Source organism: Leptonychotes weddellii, chromosome 3, assembly GCF_054177405.1.
Source record: "Leptonychotes weddellii isolate Sample4059 chromosome 3, ASM5417740v2, whole genome shotgun sequence".
Lineage (NCBI taxonomy): Eukaryota > Metazoa > Chordata > Mammalia > Carnivora > Phocidae > Leptonychotes > Leptonychotes weddellii.
The window spans coordinates 77308020-77324765 of record NC_138371.1 but is presented as its reverse complement, the minus strand read 5'-3'; the positions used below and the strand labels follow the sequence as shown (position 1 = coordinate 77324765).

The window sequence follows — 16746 nt, the reverse complement described above, 5'->3', positions numbered from 1 at the left end:
TTTATTAAGAGATTATGAAACTAGACATTTATTTTGGTTTGATATGCAATGGTTGCATTCTTGGGAATTTTAGCTAAGCAAAACAAACCTTAACATTATTTGTATTTTAATTTTAAACTAAAAAAATATATAAAAGTGGATAGGTTCCATATACATTTCTTCATAAGGACACTTTTTTTTTTTAATTTTGTTTACTGATATATCCCATCCACCAAGAACAGTGCCTAGCATAAAAAAGTTACTCGATGAATGAATGAATGAATGAATGAATGAGTGAGTGACATTTCCGCCCTTCATAGAAAGCCATGCTCAGTCTAAGTTCACAGAGCTAGAAATCACAAATGTAAGGGCATTTACCTCAGAGAACTTTCAGCTGGCCTGTAGAATATTTTAGAAGAAACTACCTTATCAATACATTTAGGTTGGGCATGTTCTCTTCTAATCCACACAGATCCCTCATTTTTTATTATTTATCCTTAGTCTGATTCATGCAAATATATTTTTTTTATTTAGGTTTTACAGGCATTTGAGTATGTAACTACTCTACACAAGTGTTTTTCATTTTATGGTTCCTGGACCAGAAAAATCAGAATCAACTAGGTGCTCATTAAAAATGTAAATTCTCAGGTAATCCGTGGGTTAACAAGTCTTTCCTGGTGATTCTAATACACTGTAAAGTTTAAGAACAACTACCAATCGGAAGGCATTGCCTGATAACATCTTTTAATTCATGCATGCCTTGCAACACCACCACCACCACCAACAAAGCAAAACAAAAATAAAACGTATTTCTATGCCCCGTCCCAGATAATACTGACAGAGTCAGAATCTGTGGGATCAAGGACCATAATCTGGGGTTTTAATTAGACCTTCCCTCCCTGCCCCCTAGAACAGCTCTTTTGAAGTCAGGCTGAGAGGGTCCAAAGATTAGCGTTCAGGGACCACTTGAATTTAGCTGTGCAAAGCTAGCCAGTAATCTTTCACGCTTCGTCAGTGAAGGAAGCCTTAAACATGGTGGGGGGGCAGGGTCACACTATAGCAATGGACCCCAGGGCTTTCATCACCATGAGTATTGACTCCTATTTCCCTTTCTTGATTTTATGTAAACTTTAGGTTCTCTTCCTGCCTTTTGCTAACTTTCCATCTTGGTGACATGCTTTATACTGGTGAGCTATTTTTCTGGTTCGATCCTAGTAGAAACCAATTAACTGTCACTCACTTGGTATCCCTCAGGACAATGGCACTAACGCTGCCGCCCCTTTTTCTTTTTCTGGTCTCCATTTCCACTTTATCCTTGTGCAATGATCTGCTTAGCATTATAGTTATGACTTTTACTTTTCCACTAAAATGTTGCTAATTCATATAATTCATTATTTTGGCAATGGATTTCTTCTATAATCTAATCCCTGGCAAACTTTCCACATAATCATGGTTCTAAACATTGCCCAAATTCGTAAATCTTCGATGGCACATGGAATAACTAAAAGTAAGCTCTTTCACCTCTTTCTCATATGGCTACATGTTCCTCATTACTGAATGCTACTCATGAGGACCACACCTCTTGTGTAGAGTCTATACAATATCCAGAGAAGGCTGTGACGGTATTCCTAGTTCCAAATAGTCATTCTTGAAAGAACCCAAATGGTGCTCATATTAGGAATAAAATGAAAAGAATGACTATAAAGAAACACTGCAAAGATTATGATAAAGCCATTTGTAAAGATATCATTGGTATGTTTTTTCTCAAAGAATAAATATTCAAAGAAAGCTATGACTTCCCTTCATTATAATGCCTGATGCAAAGAAAGCAAACCTCCACAATGTAGTAGTATTTATATGCAAATAAAATTGGTCTTCCCGATAAAATAGCATATTTGACTTAACACTGCAACAGAGGCAATAGAATCACTATATAAACTTTGCAAGAAGGAGCTTCTCTCCTCTTCTTCCATCTTTCATCTCTTAAATTCCTGTGGGGCAATGAGTGTAACATAAAACAAAACACTTACTGGTGAAAGCAGAAGAGCCGAGACCTAATTCAAACAAGATAATTCAAATATTTGCATCACTTAAATAACAAAGTATCATTTTACTGGGTTATGGTTTCACTTATGTAAAATGATGAATATGGTTAGGATATGTAGATATAATTATTCAACATGATACATATGTATATGTATTATATAATAAGCTATAGGAATTAGGGAAATTGAAAAATTGCAATATATTTTAATTCTGTCTTTTGGTTTTTAATGAAATCATGGATCTTTAAACCTATTTTTATGTTAAAAATGGTTAATAGATCTAAAAAGTAAGTTCTTCACAAGATGTTAATGGAGACCTTCAAATGGCCACATCTTTATGATATGCAAGTTTCAGTATCAGAAATTAGGTCTTGAAAAAAAAGGGGAATTTTATTTCCTTTCCTTTACATGTCTGATGCTGATATTTGATCATTATATTTTATTATTTTATAATAAAATAAAACTGTTGAGTAGTTATGATTCCTAAGATATTTTAATCTGATATATCCTGATTTCATTCAAAGTAGTACATTGCTACTGTTTTTATTTCCTGAGTCCCATGGTTAGAACAGAATTTATATATTCTTTTTTTGTTGTTAACAAACATTTATTGGGGGCGCCTGGGTGGCTCAGTTGGTTAAGCGACTGCCTTCGGCTCAGGTCATGATCCTGGAGTCCCGGGATTGAGTCCCGCATCGGGCTCCCTGCTGTCAGCAGGGAGTCTGCTTCTCCCTCTGACCCTCCCCCCTCTCATGTACTTGCTCTCTCTCATTCTCTCTCTCAAATAAATAAATAAAATCTTTAAAAAAAAAAAAAACCAAACATTTATTAATAAACATACAGTAGAAAAAAGATATATATTGATGAGAGCTTTTCCTAAACTTGATTCTGGGAAAGGAGAAAGACAAGAGGAGAAAGACAGAAGAAAATGAAGCCCAGAGTTCTGCATCTTAGTACTCTTCATACACTTGTCAATGTTCTGTTGCTGTTTTATATCCTTTTCTCTCTGTTGATTGTGCTATGCGTTCACTCAACCCTTCAAAGTGCAGCAAATATGATCTCGACTTAAAGGAAATTTAAGAAGTGCTGAATGGCTATTAAATCAGGTTAGATATGGAATAGAAGTTGCAGTGTGTCTTGTATTTTGACATTCCGCACAGAAATCTAATCCAGGTTGTTGCCTTTCAAATCAACACATTAGACACTGACTGCTACATGTTTAAGGAGCAGGCATGTTAAGAGCTAAGATCCAATGTAACTGCAGGAGATGTGGATAGATGTTAGGTCTGGTGGAATGTAGGACTCATTGAATAGCTCTTTTATAGGACTTATAGAGCTACCTGAATATAAGAACCTATTCTGTGTTCTATATTGCAAATAGCTAGGGGTAAAGTGTATCATAATGCTAAGACCTTTTGTTATAAATGAATGCCTTAAAAACAAATCAAAAGGAAAGATAACCTTTAATCAAGTGAATACAAGTGCCTATCAACCAGATGATACATGTAAATGGACAGATAGACAAATCTAAGTCTCAATTCTTTCCACAAAAGTTCATAATTTATTAGGGAGAAAAGAATAACATGATGTTAAAAAGAATATATATAGATGTATGTATCTGTGTGTAAATACTATATATGTGTAAATTCAGTGCTGTCTTGTATAATATAGGCAATACATGTTATTAGAATTCAACAGGTTGAATTGTGTGCATTGAAATAGCTCCACTGAGGAGGTAGGACTGTAACTAGATCTTTAAAAGAGAGTAGTATGTGAATAGAAGGGTGAGTATAGGAGCAAGATGATTGGACATTCCTAACATGAAAAAAACAAAATAGAGCTTTTGGGAAAGTATGGAGGATAGACCTGACCATCGTGGCCTTTGGGACCATATTGGGTGGAGTGGGTGGAGGGGAAGATTGATGCTGATGTAATTGGAAGGCATACAAAGATGGATGCTGAAAATCATACTGCTGCCTACCCTCTATTCCTTGAGCCTGGACTAAGAGGGATAAATTCTACTCTAGTTCCTATTGACTTAGTACAGGGAGGCAAAGTAATATTTTCATAACCAAAAGAACTGCATGTACAATTAAAACTGCTTCTTGTTTAGGTGTCATCTTTGCTTTATGAAATTTCACAACCTTATGATAGATCTGGAGTAATGAAGTTATGATAAGCAGTGTAATTTTATTTATTTACTTATTTTATTTAACAGTGTAATTTTAAAGTAGAAATGTTTAAGTCAGATCTGCATGTACAGGTTTCCCCCACTCTCCGAAAGTAGAGTGTTTCTATGAATCTTTAGTAAGCTGAAATGACATAAAGCAAAGAAGCAATTACCATTAATTTATATGGAAACATTTCTAAGCATTTCCAGACTAAAAAAAATAGCCTCTCTCAGGCTTTTCTGATACCTTTGGACACATCTTGCTAACAGATGAACAAAATAAGTTGAGATAAAGCACAGATGCTCACAGACACAGTTTTCACATACTTTTCAATATGTGAAAAGAACATTGTACATTCTTTTCACATTGTATGTTCTTGGCTCCTTTGTTGTGAATTAATTGACCATATATGCATGGGTTCATTTCTGGGTTCTCTATTCTGTTCCATCAGTCTTTGTGTCTGTTTTTAAGCCAATACCACATTGTTTTGATCACTGTAGCTTTGTAATATACTTTGAAATCGTGAAGTGTGGTGCCTCCAGATTTGTTCTTCTTTCTTAAGATTACTTTGGTTACTTGGGGCACCTGGGTGGCTCAGTCAGTTGGGTGTCTGACTCTTGGTTTTAGCTCAGGTCATGATCTCAGGGTCGTGGGATCGAGCCCCGTGTTGGGCTCCGCACTCAGCATGGAGTCTGCTTGTCCCTTTCCCTCTGCTCCTACCCCTGCCCCCTCAACATCTCTCTCCAATAAATAAATAAAATCTTTAAAAAAAAAAGAGATTACTTTGGCTATTTGAGGTCTTTTGTGGTTGCATACAAATGTTAAGATTTTCTGTTTATGTTCTCATCTTTAACAGTGATACAAAAATTATAAGAGAGTTTTAAGACCATGTTAGAATACTTAGGTTTCCTTAGGAAGCAGTTCTTCTTAGGATAAAGGGTAAAACATTTCTAAAATCTGAATCTGTTTGTTGATGGACAATGAAAAAGGGAAGCATGTACTACCATGTTGTTGTTGTTTAATTCGTCAGTAACACAACACAAAAATTTCTGTATTTTAGTCAGTCCTACTGTGCAGAAAAAAAGAACCAACCTAAAGTCTGCCAACAGCTGCTTCTATTTTAATTGGAGATTTTCACAGTTGTTTGGAAGCAGAAGTATAAACTATGTGATCACCACAGGCAATTCCAAGTATATTTCTATTCCATAGGCTTCCTAATTTAGTAAGATTTTTTTTTTAACCTGACACTGACACTTTTCTTCACCAATATTCATATTTATGTTATCAGTACAAAAACAAATAACATTTATTTATTGAAATTTTTAAATTAAATTTACAATGCCAGATGCTTTATTTCAGCAAAATGAACTACTCTAATCTTTTGATTTTATAAATGCAATAAGAAAAATTGAACTACTATTAGAATTGTCATTTGAAAACATCTAATAAAAGGGGTATAAAGTTAACATCACTTAACCATTTGCAGAGTGCTGCCAATAAAGTCAATACATTAGCAGCTATTCTTTTCCCTTTTTTATGTGCACAAGAAAATTTTGACTTTAGCATGAGCAAAATTAGTGATTAATGAACATTAATTTGATCTAAATGAAAAGCTTTGCTTTTAGAGAAATATGAAAACCTACCTTCTTTAGCTACATTTGTTAGATAATCATCTTTGGCATAGTCATCTATTAACAGCTACCAACTTTTGAAGTAGATGCTAATGCTTCTTGGAAAGAGTTGAATCTCAGTTTTTCATGTGTTTACTGATATCATTACAGTTCCTATAGTGGATAATGTCAAGAAGCATTTTGTGCAAGTTAAAAGTTCATCCTCCTTCTTGGCAAGCAGAAATTCAGTAACTAACTTCCCATCAAAAATATTTAAAAAAATAATTTATGTTTATTGCAAAAGGTCAAAAGAAAAAAAAAAGGCCACAAGACATAAAAGGAAGTACATATATTCAGTGGTTAAATGACTGAAAGGTGGAGTTCTACCAAATCATCCCAACTTATTTGAACATAACTACTACTAATAATGGGTGCAAAATCTAGGGTGATGCTAACAGGAAGCAAGGACAACAAATGTGGGTTTGAACTCTCCAGATAACCCTGGGAACATGATCTCCCTTTCATAAGAGTCCATGCTATCACCTCTGTGCAGGGGTCCACTGAGTCATACATGGCTCAAATGAAACCAGGATCACAATTTAATTAGCCACGTGTGTATTTTTACATAACTTATATTTTAATATTGGATTGTCTGTGTGGTGAGAAACACCACATTTTGAATTACTCAAGGGCTCCCGTGACTTTGTCTATATATTATAACCTATCTCCATCCCTGGTCACTCACTCTTCTCCATGCCATTGGCTGAGATACAAATAAGTTTGAGTATATTGTGGTTTGTAAGCATGCCTGTTGCAAAGAGACTTAAAACCTTTACCTTTTTTGCTGTTTGGTATTCATATAGGATAAGGACAAGCAGATAGTGCTCATATCATCAATTAAGGAGTTAATAACCAAGGAAAGTCTGTCTGCGGCTAATGTAGTTTGAACATTATAAGATCATATTAAGTAATATTTGTTCTATAAACAAGGCATTGGCTAGGTTTTCGGATATCTGTAGTGGCTCTGGGTCAGTCTTGTTACCTCTTCAGCCGAATTTCCTCATCTCTTGAATAGCTATGCATGCTTCTTCATCTCTTAAGGAGACATTCATGATTATCTAAAAAGTCTAGATGGAATTGAGTCTATCAGGAGTATCAGTGACTTTAGGGAAAACATATTTGTTGTGAAAAACATGCTTCGGTCCTAATAAATTGTTAGCATGCTTGACCATTAACACCTTTAACATATTTTAAAAAATTTCTTTTTATCCCCAGCTGCACTGATGAGGAAACTGAAATATAGAAAATCCAGAGCAAATTCCACCAGGCCACACAGTGAGGTCTGATAGAGCCAGGAGAGACTTTATGAAATCCAGACTCTCGGGCTAATGTTCTATCAGCTAGACCTCCATGTGAGACTCACAAATGTAGGTAGAAATAGCTTTCCCTAAAATGCTCATGAAGCAAATCAGAGCAATGCTTCATTTTATGTGATTTCTAATTTGAAATGCAAACAATTGCCAATTTGTTTGACTTGTATTTATAATTATTTCCTTGTGAATTACTCATCACTAAATGCTTTATAAATATTTTCTCTCTTTCCCAATGTCTATGGAATGATTGTAGCATAGAAAATATTGGCTTTCGAGAACTTACTAATATCTTCTTTTCAAATAGCATGTATTTGTAAGATAGAATAAAAGCATTTTAAATAAACAAATATTGAATTTGAATTTCCTCTCAGACAATGAGTCATCTGACGTGCTTATTAAGATGAATTGGCAGTGACATTTATTTAAAGGTATCCATTATATAACAAGTAGAAAGTAAAATATGTATATTTGAACTTAGTTGAACATAGCCTCATCCTCAGGTCCTCCTGATAGATTTTTTGACTGTACCAAGTTTGTGTAAGCTGAAGACATCGCATTGTATACATAACAGAATCTGGTTTCACTTTTGCCATTAATGGAAAAAACAAGCTAGTGGTCATAACATGGCAGCATGCATCGTATGCTTACCATAATCTCAGAATTTAACTCTATATGAAGAACTGAGCCCTTAATGTCTGTTTTTTGAACATGAGACATGATTTAAAGCATTTTCTAAATGGTAAAATAAATACCCCTTTACTTAGAAACTTACCAAATTCAGATTAGAATACAGAATTAAGTAACCCGATTGAGAATATTGTTCTTATTCTGTTTGTAATCATTTGACTATCAAATAATTTTTAAAGAAGAAAGAAAAACAGCATTCCTCCCCATTTTTGGTCCCAGTTGCTACCAAATGACAATTGTATATGTGTTTTTCAGTCTTTGCTATGAAAAATTTGATATAAATTTAAAGCAGCCTGGATACCAAAAATCCAATACCCTCTTTTAAAAACAGAAATTTGAAATTGTTAAATATTAACAGCAATCTCCTTAAGCAAGAGAGAAAGGGGAACCATTAGAAGAAATTCAGAGAAAAGTAACACTCTTATTAAAGGGCTATGAGGGTTGATTTAGAAGATTAAAGAAAAAATGTCAAACGGAGAGCTGGATCTGTTGTAGGAAAATACCATGATAACCAAAGCTGTAGCAGTAATATAAACAGTCTGAGCAGAGCAACCTTACATTTTGCTGTAACAGTAACATAGGGAGGAAGATGGCCCAGTTCTGTTTGCTAAGGTAAGTATTATTAAGTGCAGAATGTAGTAGGTGAAAAGCAAGTACTTGGCTTTAAGTATTATTTAAAATATCTTTGAGAAACACAGGGTGATAATAATCAAATGAATGTAGAACTTTGACAACTATTTATCTCAATACCTACTCCCACCACACCAAACCTTAAAACAGTAGAGTAAGAGCAACTTAGATACAAACGTCTCAACTCTATACCCCAATAGGGGACTCATTTTGTAAGACTCACCCAGAAATGCACACAGAGGGGCAAGATAATATGAGGAAAAGAGTTGGGGGAAAGGAAAATGCCCATTTTCAAAGGAAAATAAAAGATTGTGTGAAAGGGGCACCTGGGTGGCTCAGTCATTAAGCGTCTGCCGTCGGCTCAGGTCACGATCCCAGGGTCCTGGGATTGAGCCCTGCATCAGACTCCCTGCTCGGCGGGAAGCCTGCTTCTCCCTCTCCCACTCCCTCTGCTTGTGTTCCCTCTCTCGCTGTGTCTCTCTGTCAAATAAATAAAATCTTTAAAAAAAAAAAAAAGATTGTGTGAAACACGAAAAGCCTCCTCATATCTGAGAGAAATTAAAAAGAGAAGTCAGGAATATCATGCCATTTTCCATTCCCCTTACCTGATTCTTCTTGCCACTTCACTGGTTAAGTTTTATAGGTTGCGGTAGCCGGCAGGGAAGAGGTATGCCTATCAGCAGTTCCCAATGCAGAATCTGGAAAAGGTCAGCACAGTAGCACTATGACAGGCCATGTAAGTCATTATGTGACTTATAACTCATTTGTAAGTAGAATGAGAACTAGAGCAAATTAATGTAAACTCTGCCATAAGACCTCTGGAAACATGTTAGTTATATTGCAAGCTAGGTTTTCCTTTCTATCTCGGAAGACAAATAGACATTGCCTGACATACACATTTGCCTGCCTAGGAGCAGAAGAAATGGGAAATAAGTTCAGTTTGCTGTGAAGAGGCTTAAAGAAAAGATGTTAGCAGGAAGACAGTCTGGAGAGTAGGTAGGTAATATAAGACATACACAGGTAGTGTGTGTGTTTAGTTTCTGGTCAGGGCCATTTAGACATCATTTCTTGATCAATAAAAATCTTGCCATTCAAAGTCCTGTATACCTAAGGAATATTAAAACAATATTATCAGGTAATAAAATATATTTATGACTTTTCATAGTTTTATTGTGATGGATCTGTTAATTGTGGAGCTTTGTCTTACATTAAAATAGGCATTATTGGGGCACCTGGGTGGCTCAGCCGTTAAGCGCCTGCCTTCGGCTCAGGTCATGATCCCAGGGTCCTGGGATCGAGTCCCACATCGGGCTCCCTGCTCCGTGGGAAGCCTGCTTCTCCCTCTCCCACTCCCTCTGCTTGTATTCCTTCTCTCGCTGTGTCTCTGTCAAATAAATAAATAAAATCTTTAAAAAAAAAATAAAATAAATAAAATAAAATAGGCATTATTTTATACCCTTAACAAAATACTGGTTTTATTGCGTGAAAACAAGTAACGTAGTAAGGTGCACAGACAGCACATTCCATAGTATTGAAATGCCAAAGCAAGTTACTGAACATGCCACAAGTGACTGATACAGAGTAGTGAAAGAGTTAATTATCCATAATACCTTTTTTTCCTCCCCCCCTCAGTCATCCCACTGTGCCTCCGTTACACATTTAGGCGTGGTTCCTAATGGCAAAATCTATTAGAATGCACAATATTCTCCCAAGGGAGGTGGTGGAAATCCTGTCACTTGAGACATTTAAAACTATACTGGATAAAGCACTAGAGAGCTGTGAGTGCATGTGCTCCAACCCTCAGGATAGAATACATGACCTAATGGGTGCTTTTCCATCCCTTAATGTCTCTGATTCACTGGGTTTTTTAATAGCTCCCTCATATTTAAGTGGATCTAGAACAACAGTCTATTTTTTCAATGGGAACTTGGTTTGGTCTATAAAGTGTCAAGACAGGGGTGACAAGACAAACCACAAGGGAATGGAGGAAGCCTCATGGAAATTTAATTGATTTAAAGGAGGGTTGAGCAAACACAACAGTGTATTAGGGTTTAGCAAATGCCTCAACTTTTTTCAAATGTTTTCAGTTCAAGAAAACCCAAAACACATTTGGCTAAACACTTTTTCCTTGATTTTCAAACCCATGTGTATTTCAAGGGAAATTTAATCCATGTGTTTCTGATTCATTTACACTTAGCTCATCAAAATGTGGTTTCGTAAGACTCATTTGATGTCTAAGAAGCCTTGTGAGCTTTTTTATAAGCCTTTTTTCTTTGAACCAGGAAGTTGCTTTTTGCCAAGAGTCAATGGAACTTCAACCAGAAAAGAGTCAGTTTTGTTTGGGATTTTGGATCCTCAAAGTTGGTGGGAGCTAATGAGCAGGGAGGGGAGAGGGGCCGCTGATTCAGATAGAATGGACATTCCTATTTCTACTATATTATCTATTCAAATGACTTGAAAAAATCTCTTTTCCCCCTTAATTGATAGTGGAAAAATCCATCTTAAATTCTTGAAAAACTTGTAGAAAGCATAAGGATGAATTTTATTTCAGGATGCAATATTGTCATGTGTTCTGATCACTGTCCACTAATGTGTCTCTTGGTGATGAGTAATCAAGGCAGTCGTGTCATATTTATCTCAGAGGCAGTTATAAGAAGTGACTCAAAAAGGTGTTTAGATTGGCCATCTTTCTGTATTAAAAAAACGAAACAAAACACCCTCTGCCTAGTTTTTGTTGCTCTGTGCACAACACCACTGGTTCTTTAAACAAGAAATGAGACAAGTAAGACTCAGTGAATGTGCTGATTCAGGTGCACACAATCTCCTATCTCATTGCCGGTATTCTTAAAGAGCATCTGGGGTAAGGAAACATACATCCGGTCCATCCGTCAAGAGTCTATGAGAAAGCCAACAATGTTTGCACCTGCAGGATGAATTACATTCTTGGTGACTGTGGGAAGCTACATAATGAGACAGCTGAACGGCTGACACATTTCTTTTCTCTTGCTCCTACCGTACCTTCTTTTTGCACTACCTTTCCTTTTCTTAATTCTTCCTCTCTCCTTTCCCCACCTTTGCAGAATCACCACTAGACAACAGAGCAAATGTGACACATTCATCCAAGGATGGGTTGACATGGTTTACACATTGCTTTCATTTGGTTGTTCTTTGGATGAATTCTTCGTTGAGAACAAGATAATGAAAACCATACGGTCATTGAACACAAAATCTGCCGTCCCTTTGGCTGTTCCCTTACAGCCCATTTCATTTCATAAAAGCTGGTTCCTGAGTTTACTCCAGTAGAAGATCCCAACCAGGTGGAATCCTACCCCTTATGGGTTTGGATAATTCAGCAAATGTGGCCAATTTAGTCCTTGCCTGTCACCCATACATCAGAGAGCTCATGCTAGCCTGACATAGCTCTAGAAACTTGGCCATTTAAGTATTCATAGAGTTTTGTTCAGGGACCCTCATTGTGGAAACTGGACAGAAGGGGTTGGAATCCTGAAGACAGGATAGGTGACAACTAAGAATTAAAAGAACATTGAAAGTTTTTTTAACTCATGCTGACCGCAAATTTGGAACCACTGCCTAAAGGAAATGAATATTTAGAATGTTATGGAGAATGAAGGTGAATGTGTCCGTAGTTTCTGGGCTGAGTTCTGACAGCATACAGCAAAATTATACATTTTTAAATATGGCAGCGAGTTCAGACTACAGGTATGAGGATAAAGAACTCTTCATTGATTCAGACTCCTGTATCTGTGAGTGAAAAAGCTCAAGGCAATACAAAAACAGATGAGGTCCCTGGCGTGGGAATGAAAGAAGTTGATTTTCACTTTCTAATTTGTCACTTGTTTTCTACAGACACTAAAGAGACATCTCAGCTCCATAAAGTCTGAAAACACAAAGGTTAAAAACTATGATTCGTGGTTTAAGATACAAAAATGTTGTCTCTTCAAATTGACTGGGGAAGACTCTTTTGCACTGACAGAACTTATAAAAATAAGTTCCAATCTCTTATGTCTAATTTCATTTCCTTTCTCAAAGACAAGTAACAGAAATAAAAACTGCAGTCAGTGTTCAACATGTAACTCCTATGTATCTTTCCGATGCTGGAGAAATACCGTCAAGTTCCTTTTCAGTACAAATATATGTTTTGCTTTTAATGATCAGAAATCTTTGTCATTGATCAGACAAAACAAACTTTGTATAATAGAGCATTATCTTATTGTCTCTCCCCTGTAAGTGTAGAAGCGGAAATGAAGTGATTAACAACAAAATGTATAGATGGCTGTAATTTACATTGCTGAGAGATAGAAAGGGATTGAGAAACATTTTGTCCAAACTCCTAATTTTATGGATGAAGAAACAAAAAGGCCAGAATGCTTAGGGGACTTGTTCAAAGTTGCCAAACTGGCATGTATCAGAGTGGATATTAGAGTCTAATAAATCTCTTAAATTTAACTAGTCCGGTGCTATTTTAACGATCAATATAATTTCTGTAGGAAAAATATATTTCTGGGATAGGGCATATCAAATAAGACAATGGAGATTCTTTGAATTTGAAAAGCTCTCTCGTAAGGTAGAATCCGCATATTTAGAACAGATTCAAGTAGAATTCTCTCACTGAAATGGAGTTAGAGCCCTAGACTCCAAGAAGTTTGCCCTCTTTACCCCCAGCTCCTGGGAGTCACTCCCAGGATTATGTAATATTTTATAATAACCTGCCTGTCTTTGCCAGCAGAGTTGCTTTAGAGACCTCTCTTACTGGCTTTGAAATAGTAAAAGGCTATCATCTTAGGAGGCCCACATGGCAAGGAGCTAAGGAAGGCCTCCAGCCAATAGCTAGCAAGAAGCTAGCTCCCTCAGTCTTTTAGTCGAAATAAATATGAATTCTGCTATCAAACTGAGTGAACTTGGAAGGGAATTCTTCCTCAGTCAAGCCTTCAAATGACAATTGCAGACTTTACCAACACCTTGACTGTACGCCCTTACAGAGGACTCAGCCAAGACACACCTGAATTCCTGATCCACAGAAACAGTGAAGTAATAAATACATGTTGTTTTAAGCCACTAAGGTTGTGGTAATCTGTTACATGGTACAGAAAACTAATAACTAAAAATCCACAAGTGGCTTTGAACCACACTATGGGCAGAGGCAGGAGGAATTTTGATAAGCAGAATAGAAAATGCCTAGTTTGAACAGATACCTAGACACTAAGTATGCTGTGACTGAGGGCTCACAATGAAGGGAAGGGTGTGCTATTGAAAATTGGAGGAAGAGGGATTCTTGTTATATAGTGGCAGAAAGCTCAGAAAAATTGTCTCCTGTAGTTACATGAAAAGCAGAAATGTAGGTGATAAATTTGGTTATATAGCTGATTTCTAAGCAAAGTGTTAAAGGTGCTGTCCTGTTTATTCTTCCTGAATGTAATAAAATGTGAGAAGACAAAAATTAAGGGAAGAACTACTAAAAAAAAAAAAAAAAAAAGAACCAAGATTTGTTGATTTTGAAAATTCTCAGTCTCTTCAGATTGGGGGAGGGGTGGTGAAATCAATATTAAGAGATTCACTGTCATGAATGCTTGCTCAGGAGAAAACGTTGAGGGTGTGACTGTATAACCTTTTACTAAAGCCTCAGAAAGATGAAAAGTTTAGGCTATTCAGCCACAAAAAGGGACTTGTCAGGAGAGTAACAATATGCCTCACAGATTTTCCCGACCAAATCATAAATATTCTACTAAATTAAGTATGGTATCCCTTAGCCATTTTAGCAGCACACCAGGGTAGAGGCAGTGTCTCAAAAAGAGGGGCCTGGGTTTTGTTTAATGATGTGAACCCCATAAAAATCCATAGGAGACCTAGAAAATACTTGGGGTGATTGTTTTGATAAAGAAGTCTCTGTCGCTGTAGTTAAAAGTCTATTTCTTGGTTTGCCTCTCTCTCTCTCTTTTTTCCCCCCTTTGCTCATTTGTTTTGTTAAATTCCACATATGAGTGAAATCATATGGTATTTGTCTTTCTCTGACTTACTTCTCTTAGCATGATGTTCTCTAACTCCATCCACATCATTGTAAATGTCAAGATTTCATCCTTTTTTATGGCTGAGTAATATTCCATTGTGTGTGTGTGTCTATATATTTACAGACATAGACATACATCTTCTTTAACCATTCATCAGTCAATTAACACGTAGGCTGTTTCCATAAATTGGCTATCGTAGATGGAAGTGTTGAATCACTATGTTGTACACCTGAAACTAATATTACACGGTATGTTAACTAACTGGAATTTAAAAATTAAAAAAAAGTCACATTAGCTTGCACAACAAATAAACAAAAAACAAAGCCAACAAAACCAACAAAAAACAGAGTACAATATGAAACGAGGATGTCAGACCTCCACCATTCTACTGGCAGGAGGTACTGATAGAACTAGTCAGCTGCAAACCTGTGCACCTTTCATGAAGAAGGAAGAGTAACCCAAAAAGCCAAACTGAGAGCCATACGGTGAAGCCTAGAGCCACAGAGAATTATTCCCAGTCCTTGAAATCTAATCAAGAAAAGCCAAACGTTTGCTTGGCTGGTTTTAGAACTGACATGGAGCGTTGACTTCTTTTTATCTTCCATTTTCCCCCCTTTTGAACTGGAATGTCTATAGATGTTATTTCTGTCTGTCCCACCATTTTATATTGAGTTTGTTAGAGACAGATAGTTGTGTCTTTAGTGTTAAAGGAGAGAAATGCCTCAAAGCTAGCTATTCTTAACAATTATGCCCAGAAACTTCATTGTTACCTGGACCTAATTTAAATGATGAGCTTTTAAATTCCGAGCTGGTGCTACACTGAGAATCGTGGAAACTGTGGAGGGGTGAATTTATTTTGCATGTTGGAAGGATGTTAATTATTGATAGCCAACCGGTGGACTGTGGTAGACAAGCTGACTGAAGAGTCCCACTTTCAAGTCCGTGTATAAGCCCCTCCCCTTAAATGTGGGTGGGACCTGTAATTTGCTTCTAACCAATAGAATATGCACAAGGTGATGGAATGTTACTCCTAAGACTATATTACATCATGTTAGAATTATCTTGCTAAAAATATATCAATAGCCCAAATCAATTTGAAAGAAGACCTATCCCCAGGCAAGCCTTCAGATAAGAAACACTTGTTTGTTAACTTTCTTTTTGTGTCCTCTAGCCGATATATGGACATGTTGTCTTCAAAACCAGGAGATCATAAACTTTTCAAATTGGGGCTTATGGCCGTCATTCCTACTATCCCCTGGCACTTCATAGGGTGGCAGTGGAATATAGTTGAGTGAGTAAATAAAAGTCAGAGTTAATTTGTTCAATGGCAGAAGTTTTTCTTCTCTAGTAATCTCAGCAAGTTGGTTCTTTACATGCTTATAAAATGGGTGCCCTAGTTCCAGGTGTAAAATGGAGATAAAATGATGTAGAGTAGAAGATAAGGATGTATTTCTTCTCTACGTTTCTTCTTAGTAGCGAGGAAACATTTTCCAGAATCCCATAAGATAATGTCTCCACGTTATCTCATTGGCCAGTTCTGAACCCCAAAGGAGCCCACCATGAAACATTTCCCTGGGAAATAGACTGATAGGCCAACCACAACCTACTAAGATCAATCAATTACAATTCTCTTGAGTGGCTAGGGAAGAGATGGTGGATATTTGTGAACAAAATCAAAATCTACTAACATGAGAAAAAAAGGTGAATTCTCTGTTGTCTAGACAAACAATAGCATCTTCTTCAAGGAAATAACACAATTTGACAAATTCCTGAAATATCTACAAATATTATTTAAGCACCTCTCATTGGCGGGACTCTAGAAGCTAGGGATAGGACAGTGAAAAAACAGCTAGAGTTTCTTCTTCCACTTCACATAAATGATGTCACATGTCCATGGTATAAAAGATAAAATTTATAAATGGTTTGGCCAGGGTGCACATGGGCTTTTTTGTGTAGGTTGGCCGTGTACACATCTATGGAAGAACTTCGAGTGATATGATACAAGCTGAGCTGAATTCACACTTGTTTAGATAAGAAGAGATGCCCCATCGTACCCCTGCAGCCAATCCTCCACCCCGCTTGTTTTGAACATCTTTCTCTTTCCCTAACATCTCTAACCTATTCTTCACTATTGGCCACTTTGCATGAACATGTCAAAGACTCTATTTTAAATATGGCTGACCAAACACAGAAACATTAACAGTGCCACTGGGTAGGTCTGCACA

The 16746-nt window shown here is 36.6% G+C and overlaps 1 protein-coding gene and 1 long non-coding RNA gene across 13 annotated transcripts in view; one reads left to right on the top strand and one right to left on the bottom strand.

Moving 5' to 3' along the window:
• LOC145720558 (uncharacterized) overlaps positions 1 to 16746 on the bottom strand; it is a 155654-nt gene that overhangs the window by 15282 nt on the left and 123626 nt on the right. For both annotated transcript variants that reach the window (XR_014143613.1, XR_014143614.1), the window contains exon 3: positions 9101 to 9193. This is a non-coding gene — a long non-coding RNA (uncharacterized LOC145720558). The remainder of the gene's footprint in view (positions 1 to 9100; positions 9194 to 16746) is intronic.
• The window catches only part of LOC145720557 (uncharacterized), a 256382-nt gene that overhangs the window by 180318 nt on the left and 59318 nt on the right, over positions 1 to 16746 (top strand). The window lies entirely within an intron of this gene.